Raw genomic sequence first — 16,107 nt, forward strand, 5'->3', positions numbered from 1 at the left:
AGGTCATCCTGGCGCCGGGGAGACCCCGGACGGCCACTCCAACGCTCAAGTCAGCCCCAGTCAGGAGGAAGAAGAAGTACAGTAAAAAATACCGTAATGAAATGCTCAGCCCAAAAAAGATAAGAAGAGTGAGAGAGAGAGCGAGAGAGAGCCCGGAGCCCCCCTCTCTAGTTTTCCTCCTTCCTCCCCTTTTATACCTCAGGATCTTCTCTTTTTCATGATCGGAGAAGAGTCCTCCCTCCTCCAGGCCCTCCCTCTCCTTTATAATCTTGAGAAGATCTTGATAAGACCTTTGCTGACAAGGTATGATCCTTGAGGAGACCTTTGTTGACAAGTCATATCCACCATTAATGCCTGCCAAAGTTGACCATTAGAGAGAGAGAGAGAGCAATTATGACGGGTCAAATCCAAGTTGTCAAGAGAGCTTTTATGATAAGACATGGTCTTGGGAAGACCATTTCTGATGTCACATGGACTGAATAGGCTGAGTGGGAGCTAGACTGAGTGCCGAGTGGGCTTACTGAAACTGACAGAGCTGAGCTGCCGAACCAAAGGGAGGCTGGCCTGTGCCGAGCCAAATGGAGGCTGGCCTGCTAGGCCGAGCCGAATGGCAGTACTGAGCTGCTAGGCCGAGTGGGCAGGCTGTGCTGCCGAGCCGAGTGGGCAGGCTGTGCTGCCGAGCCGAGTGGGCAGGCTGTGCTGCCGAGCCGAGTGGGCAGGCTGTGCTGCCGAGCCGAGTGGGCAGGGTGAGCTGCCGAGCCGAGTGGGCAGGCTGTGCTGCCGAGCCGAGCCGAATGGGTAGAGTAGATCAAGTCCTAGATGACCGAATCCGTGAGGGGGAGGGGGGTTATAACATCCATAACACAAGCCTCCCCGCTAGTCTAGTCGAAGGAGCGGAAGGTCGACTGACTAGACCAAGTAGTAGCGGCAAATCGTATCTTATGTTCCTGGTGAGATAGTAAGGCGGGACGACGATCGAGGATTCATCCTAAGGAGTCAACTAAGGACTTTGCCTCGAGAAAACCACCTCTGATAGGTCTCATTCTAATTAATACTAGTCTGACAAAGGATGGTCTTGAGAGACTTTTTCTGACAAGTTATATCCAGACTATTGTTCTTTTTACGTGGAGAAAGGACAAATACTGTTGGGATGAAGGGATTGAGTTGATTTGAGTGGCTAAGAGTGATTTGGACGAGTAGCAGAGCTGAGCCGATAGCCCGGTCAGGATGCTATCCGCGAGTGCTCAGTTGAATCCCTATAGACCGAACCGGAATCCTATCCATCTGGAGAGCAATCCCGAGGTGGGGCCCACCTTTTGTATTCCCATTCGATTGAAGGGCGTGGAGCCGTGGATGAAAGGCACGGCGTTTGCAGTGAGGAATCGGGCCCGGGGACTTCGCAAAGGACTTGGTGACGAGTTGGAGACGACGGTTCGGCGGTATGAGCGTCGGTTTGCCTGCGTGGACGGCGGCGGGTACCGCCAGGCCCTCCAGCGACGGCTCCTCAGTGTGACCCGCCTAATTAGCATCTTGCTGGTGATAATGAAGCGCATCCGGCGACGACGACGCCGCTGCATGCTGGAAGTTGTGGACGCGGGGGGGGGGGGGGGGGGGGGGAGACTTCCCGGCATGGGTGCCGGCGAGAGACCGGCGGATACGGCAGGCTCCGATGACGACGACAATCCCCCCTGACCTGGCGGTGGCCAAAGGCGAGGGTGGGAACTCCACGTCGATAAGTGACGCGGTCACTGCGGTGCCGAATCGACATGGCGAGGAAGTTCGCGATCCATGTGAAGGCGGGGGCGTACTTCGAGGACGCTGAGGTGAGAAAGAACAAGATGAATCTTGATGATGATCGGCAACGGCGTCAGAAAGACGGTGGTGAAGGGGAGCCGCACGGATGGACCACCTTCCGATTGCGGGCACGGGTGCGTCGCCGAAGCGAAGGGCGAGGGCGAGGGACGCGGCGAAGGACGAAGGCTAGGGCCTAGCTCGTAGGCGAGGAGAGGTCTTGGTGCGGTAGTCATCGCGGCTTGCTGAATCGGCACAGACGGGGGAGAGAAGGGCCAGCGTGGCTTTGCTGAATCGGAAGGTGTGGCGGAGAAGGACAGCGCCGTTTTGCCGAATCGGAGCGCGTGGCGGCTCTGTGCGAGGCTTGAGGGCGAGGTTTGCTGCCATGACTCGGTCTGGGCAAGCAGTGGAAAAAGGGGGTCGCTGTCGCGGGCGATGCCGGGCCACGACGAAACTTCTCGTGCCGCGTCGAAGGAGATGGGAATGCGAAGCTTGCCGCAAAGGGCGAGGCTGCGGGCTCCGTCTGCCGCGAAGAGCGAGGTTGCGGGATGCGCCGAAGGAGATGGGCACTGCGGGCTCCGTCTGCCGCGAAGAGCGAGGTTGCGGGCTTGCCGCGAAGGGTGAGATGGCGGGCTTCGGCCCGCGTAGGCAACGGCGGCTCGCCGTCGCGACTCGGCTTGGGAAAACAACGGAAATAAGAGGTTGCAGCTGCGATTCGGCTCGGGCAGGCACCGACGAGTTTTCTGTCGCGACTTGCTTCGTGCGGGCAGCGGAGAAGGGGGCGGTTCGGCTGCCGCGGTTCAGTCTAGGCAACGACGAAGCTTCTCGGGCGAAGGTTCGAGGCCGGAGGCTTGAAGACTGGGCGAAGGTTCGAGGCCGGAGGTTCGAGGCCGGAGGTTCGAGGCCGGAGGCTCGAAGACTGGGCGAAGGTTCGAGGCTGGAGGCTCGAAGATGAAAGTTCGGGACGCCGGCGAAGGAAGGTGCGAGGGTTCGGACTTCGGCACTCGCAGGCGACGGAGAAGAAAGGGTTTCGCTATTTTGCTCGTGCTGGCCGCGGGGAGAAGAGGATTTGCTAAGTACTTCCGCCGCGCGGCAGACTTTCGGCTTGGTCAGCGTGTTTTGGCGTGTAGCTGCAAATTAACGTGCTGCAGCAGGCTTTTGATGAGGTGATGGCGATGTAACGCTGGAGTGGCGTGCAGCGATATTGGTGGCAGGCTTTTCCGTGGTTCCCCCTCCTTCACGGGGTGGTCACGTGCAGCGATGTTAACGCAGGATTGCTTGTGGGTGGGCTGCAGGCGGCCAAAGGAGTTGCAGTGGGGATGGAGTGCAGCCGCATGATGTTCTTATTGTGCAGTAGCGTGGAGGAGGGTGGCATGAGATGCTGATGTGGCAGATTTGCAGGGATACATGATGTACTGTCACGCTCGGTCGCCACACGGCATGTTGTCCGAGCTGGCGAGCTTATCCTTCGGTCCTTCTCAATCAATCGAGTAACCAATTATGTAATCGATTGAAGGGTGTTGTAATCGGCGGATTACACCATCTTCAATTAATTAAGGGTACTTTAATAGCTTAATTTCTCCATTCTGAGACCCATTTTGAGGTGGGGCCCATTTCCATATTAGCCTTCTATATTGTTTTGCCTCTACTGACCTCTGCCGTACAGGAGATCCATAAAGCGCCGTGTGTAGGGGCGGAAGAGAAAATGACGGTGCGCTGTGTGGGAGATCGTCACTATGGCGCATGGGAAACCAACGACGTGTCGCATGGGAGCGATTGCAGAACGCCAGGTGAAAGGTAGGCCAAGTTGTGCGTGGTGTGTGCACCAAGCTCAGTGACGAGCTCGGTACCCACGGATCAGTTTGAGGGTGGGGGACAACGCAGATGGGAGCCCGACAAAGGAGATCGGCAGCTCAGATCGGGAAGCTTGAGAAAGCAGTGGGCGCGCAGGAGGCAGTGCCTAGATATCTGCGTTGTGGTGGGGCCCATATTTGACTTTAGGCCAATCTTGATGGAGTGAAAGGAATTGGTTTGACGTAGAAATTATGGTGGACGTGGAAGAATGGCTGACCCACCCCAGGTAATAATAACTCCCCGCGTAAACTATGCAGTCGGTTGGTGTCGGGTCGGGAAACTAGTGGCTTCGAAGCCGGCAGATTGGGTGCCACGGACCGATATATGCCGGAATTAGCCAAAACTCTTGCTGATCTATGACTTAAGAGGGGGGCCAAGAGGCCAAAACTGAAGCAACTAACTGCATGAGACTCTGAACTGTAAAGGGCGCGAAAAACTGAGAGCTGCTGAACAAACTGACTGACTTAGATGTCAAAGTGTGTGAAGAGTAGAGTCAGTGAGAGTGTTGACCGAGTCGAACGAGTCAGAGAGAGTTCTGACTGAGCTGACGGAGTTGAGGGAGTCAGTGAGAGTTCTACTGGCTGAGCTGACTGAATCAGAGAGAGCGCTGAATGCTCATATTATGAGTGAGCCGTTGAGCACGAATACCGAGGAGAGAACTGATGAAAACTATTTAGAAAAGAACTGAGGGAGACTCCATACCTGTAGTAAGGTTCTGTTGTCGAAGGGAGTTCGACCCCGACTGCAGGAGCGCGGGGGAATTAAGCATGGAAAGATAGCGAGTGTTCCGAGATTTACCAGACTTTGCTGTGGCGGGCGCTAGTGGTCCGTGACCACCGGGAGTAAGCTCGACCCTCACTGGGAGGGGAGGTTGAGCCCTGAAAAGGACATTTGCTGATGGAGCTAGTGGTCCGAGACCACCAGAGTTTAGCTCGACCCCGGCTGCAGGAGCGCGGGGGAGGTTGAGCCATGTATAGTAGGACATTTGCCGATGGAGCTAGTGGTCCGAGACCACCAGAGTTTAGCTCGACCCCGGCTGCAGGAGCGCGGGGGAGGTTGAACCCTGAACAGGGCAATAGCTGGAGATGGGAGTGGCTGAGCCGCCTGGTTGCGCTAGATCCTGGTTGTTAAAGCGCGCAGGAGGTAGAAATAAGGTAGAAAAATAACTTGTAAAAGGAGCAGAGTATGACGCAACAAGTGTGGGGCTGGAGCGTGGGTTGCTTTTGCGAGGCAACGACAGCGGCAGCCATGAGGCGATAATATTCTTCTGGGGTTAAAGTGATGTGTGAGCAGGTCCGACGAGGTTGTCTCCCAGCACGTCTCAAGGCAGGGCAGTTCGATTCCCACAGACGGCGCCAAAATATGTTCCTGTTGAGATCGGCTTCCGGACGCGTCGCCGGACCAGTCAGCATGCAGGGGAAGAGAGGGAGTTGCATCCGCCGGAGAGGGCCACCACACCGAATAAGGAGAGAAGACCAGCTACCTGGAGGCCCTGAAACATCACCGGAGAAAGAGGTCATCCTGGCGCCGGGGAGACCCCGGACGGCCACTCCGACGCTCAAGTCAGCCTCAGTCAGGAGGAAGAAGAAGTACAGTAAAAAATACCGTAATGAAATGCTCAGCCCAAAAAAGATAAGAAGAGTGAGAGAGAGAGAGCGAGAGAGAGCCCGGAGCCCCCTCTCTAGTTTTCCTCCTTCCTCCCCTTTTATACCTCAGGATCTTCTCTTTTTCATGATCGGAGAAGAGTCCTCCCTCCTCCAGGCCCTCCCTCTCCTTTATAATCTTGAGAAGATCTTGATAAGACCTTTGCTGACAAGGTATGATCCTTGAGGAGACCTTTGTTGACAAGTCATATCCACCATTAATGCCTGCCAAAGTTGACCATTAGAGAGAGAGAGAGAGCAATTATGACGGGTCAAATCCAAGTTGTCAAGAGAGCTTTTATGATAAGACATGGTCTTGGGAAGACCATTTCTGATGTCACATGGACTGAATAGGCTGAGTGGGAGCTAGACTGAGTGCCGAGTGGGCTTACTGAAACTGACAGAGCTGAGCTACCGAACCAAAGGGAGGCTGGCCTGTGCCGAGCCAAATGGAGGCTGGCCTGCTAGGCCGAGTCGAATGGCAGTACTGAGCTGCTAGGCCGAGTGGGCAGGCTGTGCTGCCGAGCCGAGTGGGCAAGCTGTGCTGCTGAGCCGAGTGGGCAGGCTGTGCTGCCGAGCCGAGTGGGCAGGCTGAGCTGCCGAGCCGAGTGGGCAGGCTGTGCTGCCGAGCTGAGTGGGCAGGCTGTGCTGCCGAGCCGAGTGGGCAGGCTGTGCGGCCGAGCCGAGCCGAATGGGTAGTAGGACTAGAACCAAGGAGTAACCCTTATTCCCATCAATCACATACTATGCGGTGTTGTTGAACATGAATGGAGCCAAACTCGTGCAATTGGGGAAGCTCTAGGACGAGGGTGTGCTGCGCTTCAGGACTTCCAGATCGGTTATACGAGTGTTGTATTTAATTTCTTATTTAAGTTTTACTTTTGTATTTCAATATTACTATTATTGGACTATAAGACGAGTTTTTTCGCCTCGGAGAAAAGGAGTTCCAAAAAGGAGACCATTAGTGGGCAATGCCTTCTATGTGCATAGGCCTTGGACGTATTAACCCTAGGGGGTTAGGAACCAAGTAAAAATTTGTACGTGTCCTTGTCTTATTATTTAATATCGCTATAAGTTCTCTGTGTTAGTGAAAACAAATGAACGAACGCCAAACATACTATTCACCCTCTTTAGTGTGCGCACTAGTCCTACAATTGGTATCAAAGTAAACCTGCTCTTGATTGGACTAACTTCCACGGAAGCACGACGACAAAGATGGAGGGGGAGAAAGGTAATAATTGTAAAGTTTGTTTAAATTTTATATAATCCATTTTAAGTGTAGGGAGAGAGGACACTATAAAAATTAGTGCCCTACTCATAAGACTCGAACAACACCATCGGTGGTAAAGGAGCAACTAATAATAGGAGTCTGGCAATCCAAAAAGCACATTATGTGTTTCAAGTGACAGAAAGGCGAACACTACAAAAATTGGTGCTCAAAGAAGACGAAGATGGAGGCAAAATTGAAATTAGGGGATGCAATTTCAGTAAGTTTATTTATTTATAAAAATACTCCCTAGAATTTTGCATGCTAAATATACTTTTGTTGATAATTTAGATAATATTAATTTAATTAACAAAAATATTAATTTGAGTAGTTCAAAAAATATAAAATACCTAATTTGACAAATTCAAATAATTCAAAAAATTTATACATTATCTAATTTGAATAATTTAAATAATTTGATATAATTTAAATAATTTAGAAGATTCAAATAAATTAAAATTTTAAAAAAAAATAAATCTAAAATTTTAATTAATAAAAATGAATTAATTTATTTAAAAAATTCAACTAGAAAATTAAATTTAATTAATTTAAAAAATTTAACTATTAGAAAATTTAAATTCAATTAATTTAAAAAATTCAAACCTAAATTTTATCAAAAATAAAAATTTAGCTTAAAAATAAATTAATTAATTAATATAGATTAAATAATAATTTAACTAATTTAAATTTAACAAATTTAATCATTAATAATAAATTTAAAATTAATTAATCTAGATTTAATTCAAATTTATATGAAATTGGACTAATTCTTTAACATATTCAACCAAGATAATCCACAATTGATAAATTCAAATTTAACTAATTTAATAAATCTAAAATATTTAATAATTCAACCAACCAAGATAAAATTAATAATAATAAAGATAAATCTATTTTTAATAACTTTAAATTAAATAATCAAGAAAATTTAATAATAAAATAAATTAAAAAACTCACCAAGATAAATTTTAAAACTAATAATCTAATCAATAAAAATTTAAAATTAAATCTTAAAAACTCTTACAATAAATTTTTAAACTTTAAAAATACTAATTCAAATTTAAATATTAAAAATCAAAGTTTAAACAATAAAATTAATTAGAATCATGTATCATTTAATTATGAAAATATGAATAATTCTAAAAAATTAAAAAAATTTAAAAAATTTAAAATTAAATTCTAAAATTAAAGAAAATTATTTAAATTTAAAAAAACAAATGACAAAACTTAATAAAATTCAAAAAATATATCACAAACTTTAATTCAAATAATAAATTAATAATTTAAATAAAAAATTATTAACAAACTAATAATTCAAAAAACAAAAAGTAAAATTCATAAGTCTAATTATAATAAAATACTTATAATTATGAAGCTAATTAAAATATTATCTAACAAAATAAAAAACTTAATAAAATTTAAAATTGTGTCAAAGCGGATTGACACATTCACGGTTCGACATGAAATGTATCAAATCGTGAATTTGATACATTATTAGAAATCTAATATTGCTTGATTTGTTTAACTTATGCATACCTACTATGCACATGCATATGCTTTATTTTATATACACATAAATATCTTGTCATCATGTTTACTTACTACTTAACTTAGAATGTTTAGTTAATGATAAATGATTGCTTGACACTTGCCCAACATAGTACCAAGGGTGGGGTAAGATGATAGTACGTCAGGGAAGTTTAGTCTAGGTAGTGAAGTAGGGTAAGGAGTACCTTGCTGTGTTTACTTAGCTAAGTCAACCTAACTGATGATACCTCACCACATACTAGACTAGTTAGACTAGAGATTTCTCAAGAAGTTGATTAAGATCATAATTTTTTAAAAAGACTTTATCTAAGAAAGTATTGTTGTTCTGATAACCAAGAAGACCCCTGCCCGCCATGATCTAGAAGTCAATTTTTAAAATGTGTACTTAACTAATTGATGGTTAAACCTAAATCTAACACAAGGTCAAACACTCATTAGAGCTTAATCTAAATTAATAAAGATAAAATTGATAAATCATCTCACACAACTCATAAGGAAATCATTGTATGTCATGTACTGAGACATTTAGAATGAGTGAGATAATAAGGCCAATTAAATTATTAAGTTTTGAAAATATTTTTCAAGAAAAACTATAAAACTATTTTCTAAAAATTATTTTTGAAAATTTGATAATTATTTTCTAAATATTTTTAAGGAAATTAATATGTTTGCTATGTATAATTATACTATAATTTTTAAATATACTATATATTTGAAAATTGATTGATCAACACTTAGACATAAAACTTTTAGGTCAACACTATGATCTAAACCCTAAGACACATAGACAGAAATTCCTTATAGTTAACAAGGATGTCCTAAGAAAGTGTCTAGTTGAGGGGGAGGTATTCTTAAAAGATCTTATGTTCAAATGACTTTTTAAAATTAATTTTAAAAACCTAATTTTGAAAATATTTATTTTAAAAACTCAATGTTTTGAAAAATATTTTAAAATTATTCTTTTGACTTGAAATAACTCCTAAGACACATAGGGAGATTGCCTTATAGTTAACAAGGAGCCCTAAGGAAGTGTCAAATTTAGGGAGATATCCAAATTAAAAATTCAATTAAAATTATATTTTAAATTTTTTTTTGAAAAATCATAAGTTACTTGTTCTGTGACTTAGATTTGCCTCTTAGACATATAAGGAGTTTGCTTTGTAGTTAAAAAGGAACCCTAAAGAAGTGTTAGATTAAGGAGGAGATTTAAATCAAAAGAGCAAAACTATTTCAAAATTATACTTTATAAATACTTAAAAAATACTTAAAAAATCTTTAAAAAATGCATTTCAAAATGTGGTTCAAAATAATATAAAAATTATTATTTTTTATTTAGATCAAATCCTAAGACACATAGGGAGGTTGCTTTAAGGTTAACAAAGTGCCCTAAGGACGTGTCAGAAAAGGAAGAGATTCTTAGTTAACAGAATAATAAATAGTTTTTCAAAATCATCTACTTTATATCTAATTTTTTTTAAACACTTGAAAAACTATTTTGAAATATCTTCAAAACCCTTTTAAAAAATTCTTTTAAAAATTATTTTTTAAAATATTTTTGAAATCTATTATGGTCTTTCAAGAATTATCTAGACTAAGTTATAACCATAGGAAATACATTCATTGTTGGTGCAAAATAAAAATCTTTTTGATGAAAAGGGGGAGAAGGTTATTTAAGTTAAAAATCTAATTTTCTCCCAGATTAATAAAACCCTGACCTAATTTAATTTAAGAAATTATCAAACATCAAAAGAAAGAAATTGTTGGTGCAAGGAGCACCAGTCTACCTCCAAAGTTTCGATGTTTGACAATATACCTAAGTCTAGTCAGTTTGACCAAGGGTTGATCCAAATAGGACCTAATATTTGGATGTGAGTGAAATCTAGTCAGGTCAGTTTGATCAGAAGACTAGCGAAAATTCCTAATCAGTTGGATCGGACAAGGAAGTTCTAGTCTGTTGGGTCGGACAAGATAAAGTCCTAGTTAGAGGCTAGGCAGGAGAAGTCCTAGCTGGAAGCTAGGTAGGAGAAGTCCTAATTAGAGGTTAGGCAAGGAAGACCTGGTGAGTGAAGCTGGGTAGGAAGTCTTGGTGAGTGAAGTTGGACAAGGAATCCAAACTGGAGGTTAGGCAAGGGAAGTCCAAGCCAGATGTTTGGCAGGTAGGAAGTCTACCTATGAAAGTGACTAGTCCTAATAGGAGGTTAAACAAATAAAAGTTCAAACAAATCAAGGGTGATCGAATGTTTGGCAGGTGAGAAGTCTACCTATGGAAGTGACTAGTCTTAACTGAAAGTTAGGCATGGGTAAACCTAGTAGGTTAGACCTACAAGGTAAGACTTAAGTAAATCTAATAGTCAGATAGACTATAGTTAGGCTTAGGTTGCTTATTTATTTGTATGTTAATTTTGCAAGAATAAGGAATTGGAAGCAAGACTGAGGAAGCATAATAGGAGCAAATAGAAGCAGTCGAACCAAGCCAAAAGTCAACTCAGGTCAAATTTGATTGATTGGTTCTAGGTGCCTCTATTAGATCTAGATGTCTGGAACAGTCTAGGCAACCCAGTGAGGTCTAGGTGCCTGGACTAAGGTAAATTCAGACACTTAGATTTGATCCAGGCTCTCGGACGGTCCAGGCACCCTTATATGTTCTAGGCGCCCGAATCAGGTGGAATTAGCCCCGATAAAGATCGACGAAATTCGATCGGATTAGTTTGGGGCACTTGAAAAGGGATCCAAACACCAATATGTAACCCTAATTCCCATCAATCTTCATACTACCATGCTGCTGAACGCGAACAGAGCTAAACTCGTGCCATCAGGAAAAGTTCCAGGAAGGGTGTGCTGTGCTCGAGGACTCCCAGATCGGCTACATGGGTGTTATCTTAATTTCTTATTTAAGTCTTAATTTTGCATTTTATTATTATTATTATTTTGGACCATAATACAGATTTTTCTGCTTTTAAAAAAGTTCCAGAAAGGAGATCATTAGTGGACATGTGTCTTCTTATCCATAAGCCTTAGATGTACTAACTCTGGAGGTTAGGAACTAAGTAAAAATTCATGTATCCCTGTCTTATTATTTAATACTACTGCAAGTTCTTTGTGTTAGTGAAAATGAATGAATGAATGACATACGCACTATTCACCCCTTCTTTAGCCCGCGTATCGGTCCTACAGAGCTAGTTGAGCAGTGACACTTATCAGATTAGCACAATTATATTATAGAGTGGAACAATACTACTAGAGAATAGAGAAACACTATCGATGTGTATAGCCACACTACCAACATGAAGAGGAGCATCACTAGAGTGAGGAGGAGCATTTTCATTGGATGGAGGAATACCACAAGTAGATGGATGAGTTGTGCACTTGACACACATCACTAGGTAATCTCCCTAACTTCCCTCCTTTTCCACCACCTCCGTAGTAGATTTTTTAGTTTTTTTCACATTAAGGACAATGTTTAGTTTAACTTTGAGGATGTTTAATTAATTTTTCTTTATTCATCATGCATCATATTTGTTTCATGTTTATTTTTATTTCTCGCCTTATCATGTCTACCATAATTCATCATGCCATATGATTTGTTTGTTTCTTATAGCATAACCTTAGCATGTTAAAACTTAATGCCCTTATGATAGCATACTCATATCCTTAGTGATTCATATTTTCCTATTTATAATAATAGGATATGAGCATTGTTGAGTCAAATAATTTTACAGTAGGCCTATACGTTTAACATCTCCTTTCACTTATACATAAAACTTGCTTTCAAAAGTCGAAGTATAAAAAAAAGTTATGATTAATCTCATTGGACTAGTACTTTGGTATCTTTAGGTAACCCCCAAACACATTTTGGTTACTGAAGAAACACTCAAGTCAAAAAATCTACTTCATACAGATAAGGTGAATAAATAATGATTAGCTATTCATCTATTTGTTAATCTTGACATTGAGTGCTCCTTTGAGATCTTATGTGGACAATGCAAAGCATTGTCCAATCCTTGCATATGGCAGGTAAGTGCTTCTTGTGTGGGTAACTCTAGGAACACGATGGAATGATGAAATAACTTAGATTGAAAATTGATACTTGAATATTAAGTTACATTGTACTACGTACACAGAACTTCCAGGTTAGGTCTCAGTGAAATTATTCATGTGCCTTTGCTTATTAGTGATACTACTCAATAGTACTAGATGAACTTACTAGGGATGATGATGTATCATTCATATACATAGATTTTAACTGTAGATTTTTTACTTAAAGACAAGCAAAGTTTTAAGTCTTAGGGTATTTGATGTGTGTGATGAATACCCACATTTTCTATCTTATTTTGTATTTATTTCTGACATTACATTAACATATATGCATTTACTTCTAGTATTCTCATGCATTTTCATTCTTTTAGTTTGAGAGACTGCTTGTTTGCACTTTATATTGACACGACACGAAGATCTCGATAATTGGACTCATTTGGAGACAAAGAGTCTCATTTTAGCACCTTACATGGCCTACCCATGGCCCTTATTATGGTTGTGTACTATATTTGGAGGCAAAATATGCATCTGAGTACAAACAAGACGTCCAACACTGAACATAGCTCAGTTGTGTCAACTGACATGACCGTGTTAGGTCTTCCAACATCCATCACAACCAAGCCGTGGCGAGCCACGTCCCTTTGATTATTTGAAGATTCTATTAATTTTGTTAGCCTCCTTTACATTTTAGGAAATTTATTAAGGTTCTTCTACCTTTTAGGAAACCCTATCAAGGCTTTAAAACTATAAATAGAAGCAAGGGGTGGTGACTAGAGGGCATTGAGGATTGGACCCAAGGATCAAGGGTTCTCGAAAGAGAACTTGAGATCAAAGAATATGGGGGTTTGTGATAGAAATCCTCATTGGGAGAGCCATCTTGTGAGGAAGTGGAGATTGACTCGCCGTCGAGGAGTGATTGGAGTTCTTCCAAAGACATCATCAAATTCCTTCTAAACTTAACTCCTATTTCTTATTGTGAAAAGATGTCTTTGGTTTGTAACTCTATCGCCATGGAATGATTTGGGAGTAACTTGATATTTTGTTAAACGAATAAATGCATTGATCCTTGTTTTATTTATGACTCGTACAACTTGTGATTGGTTCTAGTTTGTATTTCTCTCCATCCATTATTGTTGCTAGATTTGACTTAGATAGTAACCTCATCAGGATAGACCGAGAGGTGAACCTTAGTCGTAATCATTGATATAAATATTTGATTGGATCAAAGGAGAATAGGGGATGTACTTATCGACAAATCCTAATCTCTAGTCTCTAGAACTAACTTGAGAGTTCATATCATGGAGTAAACGAAACATCTAGAGGTTCGTGAAGCTCTAATGACAGGAGTATCCCTAAAAGCCACCCTAGTAAACTACCACGAAAGTGGTTAACTCTCTCGAGGTTTTCATGATTTGTCATGGAGCTTAAAGAGTCTATCCTAATCCACTTTATAAGTTGTGATTAGGATAGACACATGGAATTTTCGTTCTTCTCTTCATCCCATAGACACATCCGATCACCTTGGGACAAATCCCTTCATAATCGTACGTCAAGATAAAATACATTGCATTCGTCAACATTCATCATAGGCAAACTGAAGCTCTAGAATTGCCTCTTGAACTAAGTTTTCTCACCATTTTCTCTCGATCACTTATGGTTCTTTAAACCAACATACCTTTACTTGACTTTCTAGATAATCGCCTTCGCGAGTATTTTGATACTCAACATACAATCTTAGAGGACATACATTTTTATTACTTGATGACACTGTGTACTTGTGGTACGATGACACACATTAAAACCCTCAGAAATAAATATAGCAAATCCTCCATGAAATCCTCTTTTATAGGGTTATTATTTGTGACTTGAATGTGTTGATCAATTGACAACTCCATGACCTCCAATTGATTGCTCTACTATAGATATCCAAAATCCAACCATTGTCAAAGCTTTATTAGTATTAGAAGTTCTTGTTTCGACATCAATTGATTGTCCTAGTCGACTGCACCAGTCAACTGAAAAACCTTCTGTTCTTTTTCTTTTGATTCTCCCATTATGTGCCCAAAACACTATCCCAATTAACTACTGCTATTCCTAGTCAAATGATATTGTTCTAATTGGAAATAATACTAGTCGAATGGTTGACTAAAACTAGGCTTTTTTCCTAACTTGAGTCCAGTTCTAAGTTGAACCCTTAGTTAACTGCAATCACCAATTTACTAATAACTATATAATTGATTGATGTTATAATTTCATCTTTTCTAAGACTTAAAATTTTCTCATGCCAAAAGACTCTGTCTTTGAGACTTCCTTATAAGCTAGTACAAGATGACCTCGACTTAACATGACTTCATCCTTGCATAATATCTAGTTGCTCTCAACCTACCAAGACTTCTCATGCTAGGAGGCTCCTCACCTCCCTACTTAACTTACAATGCTTAGAGATATTTCTTCAAGTTTTCATCCATTGCCTAGTATCTTGGCAACCTCGGTCTACTAGGACTTCCATTTCTATAGAGAGGGTGAATAGATACTTTGAATTTCTTTTGTTCTCATCTATAAATTTGAGTTAGCTTAGAAGAAATATAAAGAAAAAACAACTCAAAGAAAATAAAACACATGAACAAAATCTTTTACATGATTCAAGACTCTCAATTCCTATTTCATGACCTATGACTCATTAGGTGAGTCATTCCTTGAATCACCTCTACCTTTCTACTTCTTGGAATTCCTTTGGAGATGGAGAAATCTCTTACAAAGTTGTTAAAGCATAATAGTACAAGCAAATACAAATATAAAGAAAAATGTAATGCATGTTAGTAGTAGCCCTAGAGCCAATTATGTGATGATTGACTAGGGACTTTTGTATCATATTCTATTATTAATAAAGGTAAGATTTTTGGTTATTATACTTACTTTATGTTTGTGCCAAATAACTAAGTATAATAATGTCCTTGGGTAGCTAGTTCTAATCTACATCATATCGATTGTTTGAGTCGATAGTGAGATGATGTAGAGAACACTACTCTTAATCATTCCTAGTCAAGCATTAATATTCAGGGACGATATTAATGCGTTGAGACTAGCATGTAGGTCAACTGGATGACTTGATCTCACAAGTCATGGATATGAGATATCGAGTTGACACATGGGTATACATTAGAGAATGTATACTGAATTGACCCACCATGAGAAAGTTTCATGGATCGTTATATGAGTGTCATAAACTTTCTCATGTGACTATTGGTATGAATAGTCCTTAGACCTGAAGTCACTACGGTTCCCTACATAAGGAGTTATGTACTTTGGTGTCGTCAAACGTCACCCGTAACAGGGTGGACTATAAAGGCGATCACTGGGTATGTAACAAATTATGTGGAGGGATGTGAGTGATGTAGATGAGATCTATCCCTCCCATATGACGGGAGTGATATCTTGAGGCCTCTTGATAGAGTAGGACCACGAAATGCATGGTCATGCTCAAATGAGTCAATATGAGATATTGAGCTCATTTGCTTGAGTGAGTCTACTTGGGGATCAAGAAACACAAAGATTGATAAGAGGATGACACAGTCTATGCCTCATTGATCAATCTAGATATCGAGGATAGAAGGACATGGTCATACATTATCATAGTCACGAAGGTTATGTCAGATCTCGACATTCTTGTCACTTGGGTAGCAATGATGCATTGCTAGATGTCACTCATTGCTTATGTTTCTAAAATAGATTTTAGAGACATTGCCAACGTTACAAGAACCTATTGGGTCACACACAAATAACATTCTATTTTGGAGATGAGTTCATTTTAGTTTGACTAAAGGAACAATTAAGCTCATTGGATGACCAAGACTTGAGTTAGACTCAAGTTGGTTGAATTTGAGTTAGACTCAAATTAAACCAAGTTGATGAATGAAGTTTGATTCATCATGCATGATTAATGTGGATTAATCATGCATTGAAGAAGAT

This window comes from Curcuma longa, unplaced genomic scaffold (genome assembly GCF_044706935.1).
Source record: "Curcuma longa cultivar G26 ecotype Majalengka, Jawa Barat unplaced genomic scaffold, ITB_CL_G26_1.1 contig_20270, whole genome shotgun sequence".
Lineage (NCBI taxonomy): Eukaryota > Viridiplantae > Streptophyta > Magnoliopsida > Zingiberales > Zingiberaceae > Curcuma > Curcuma longa.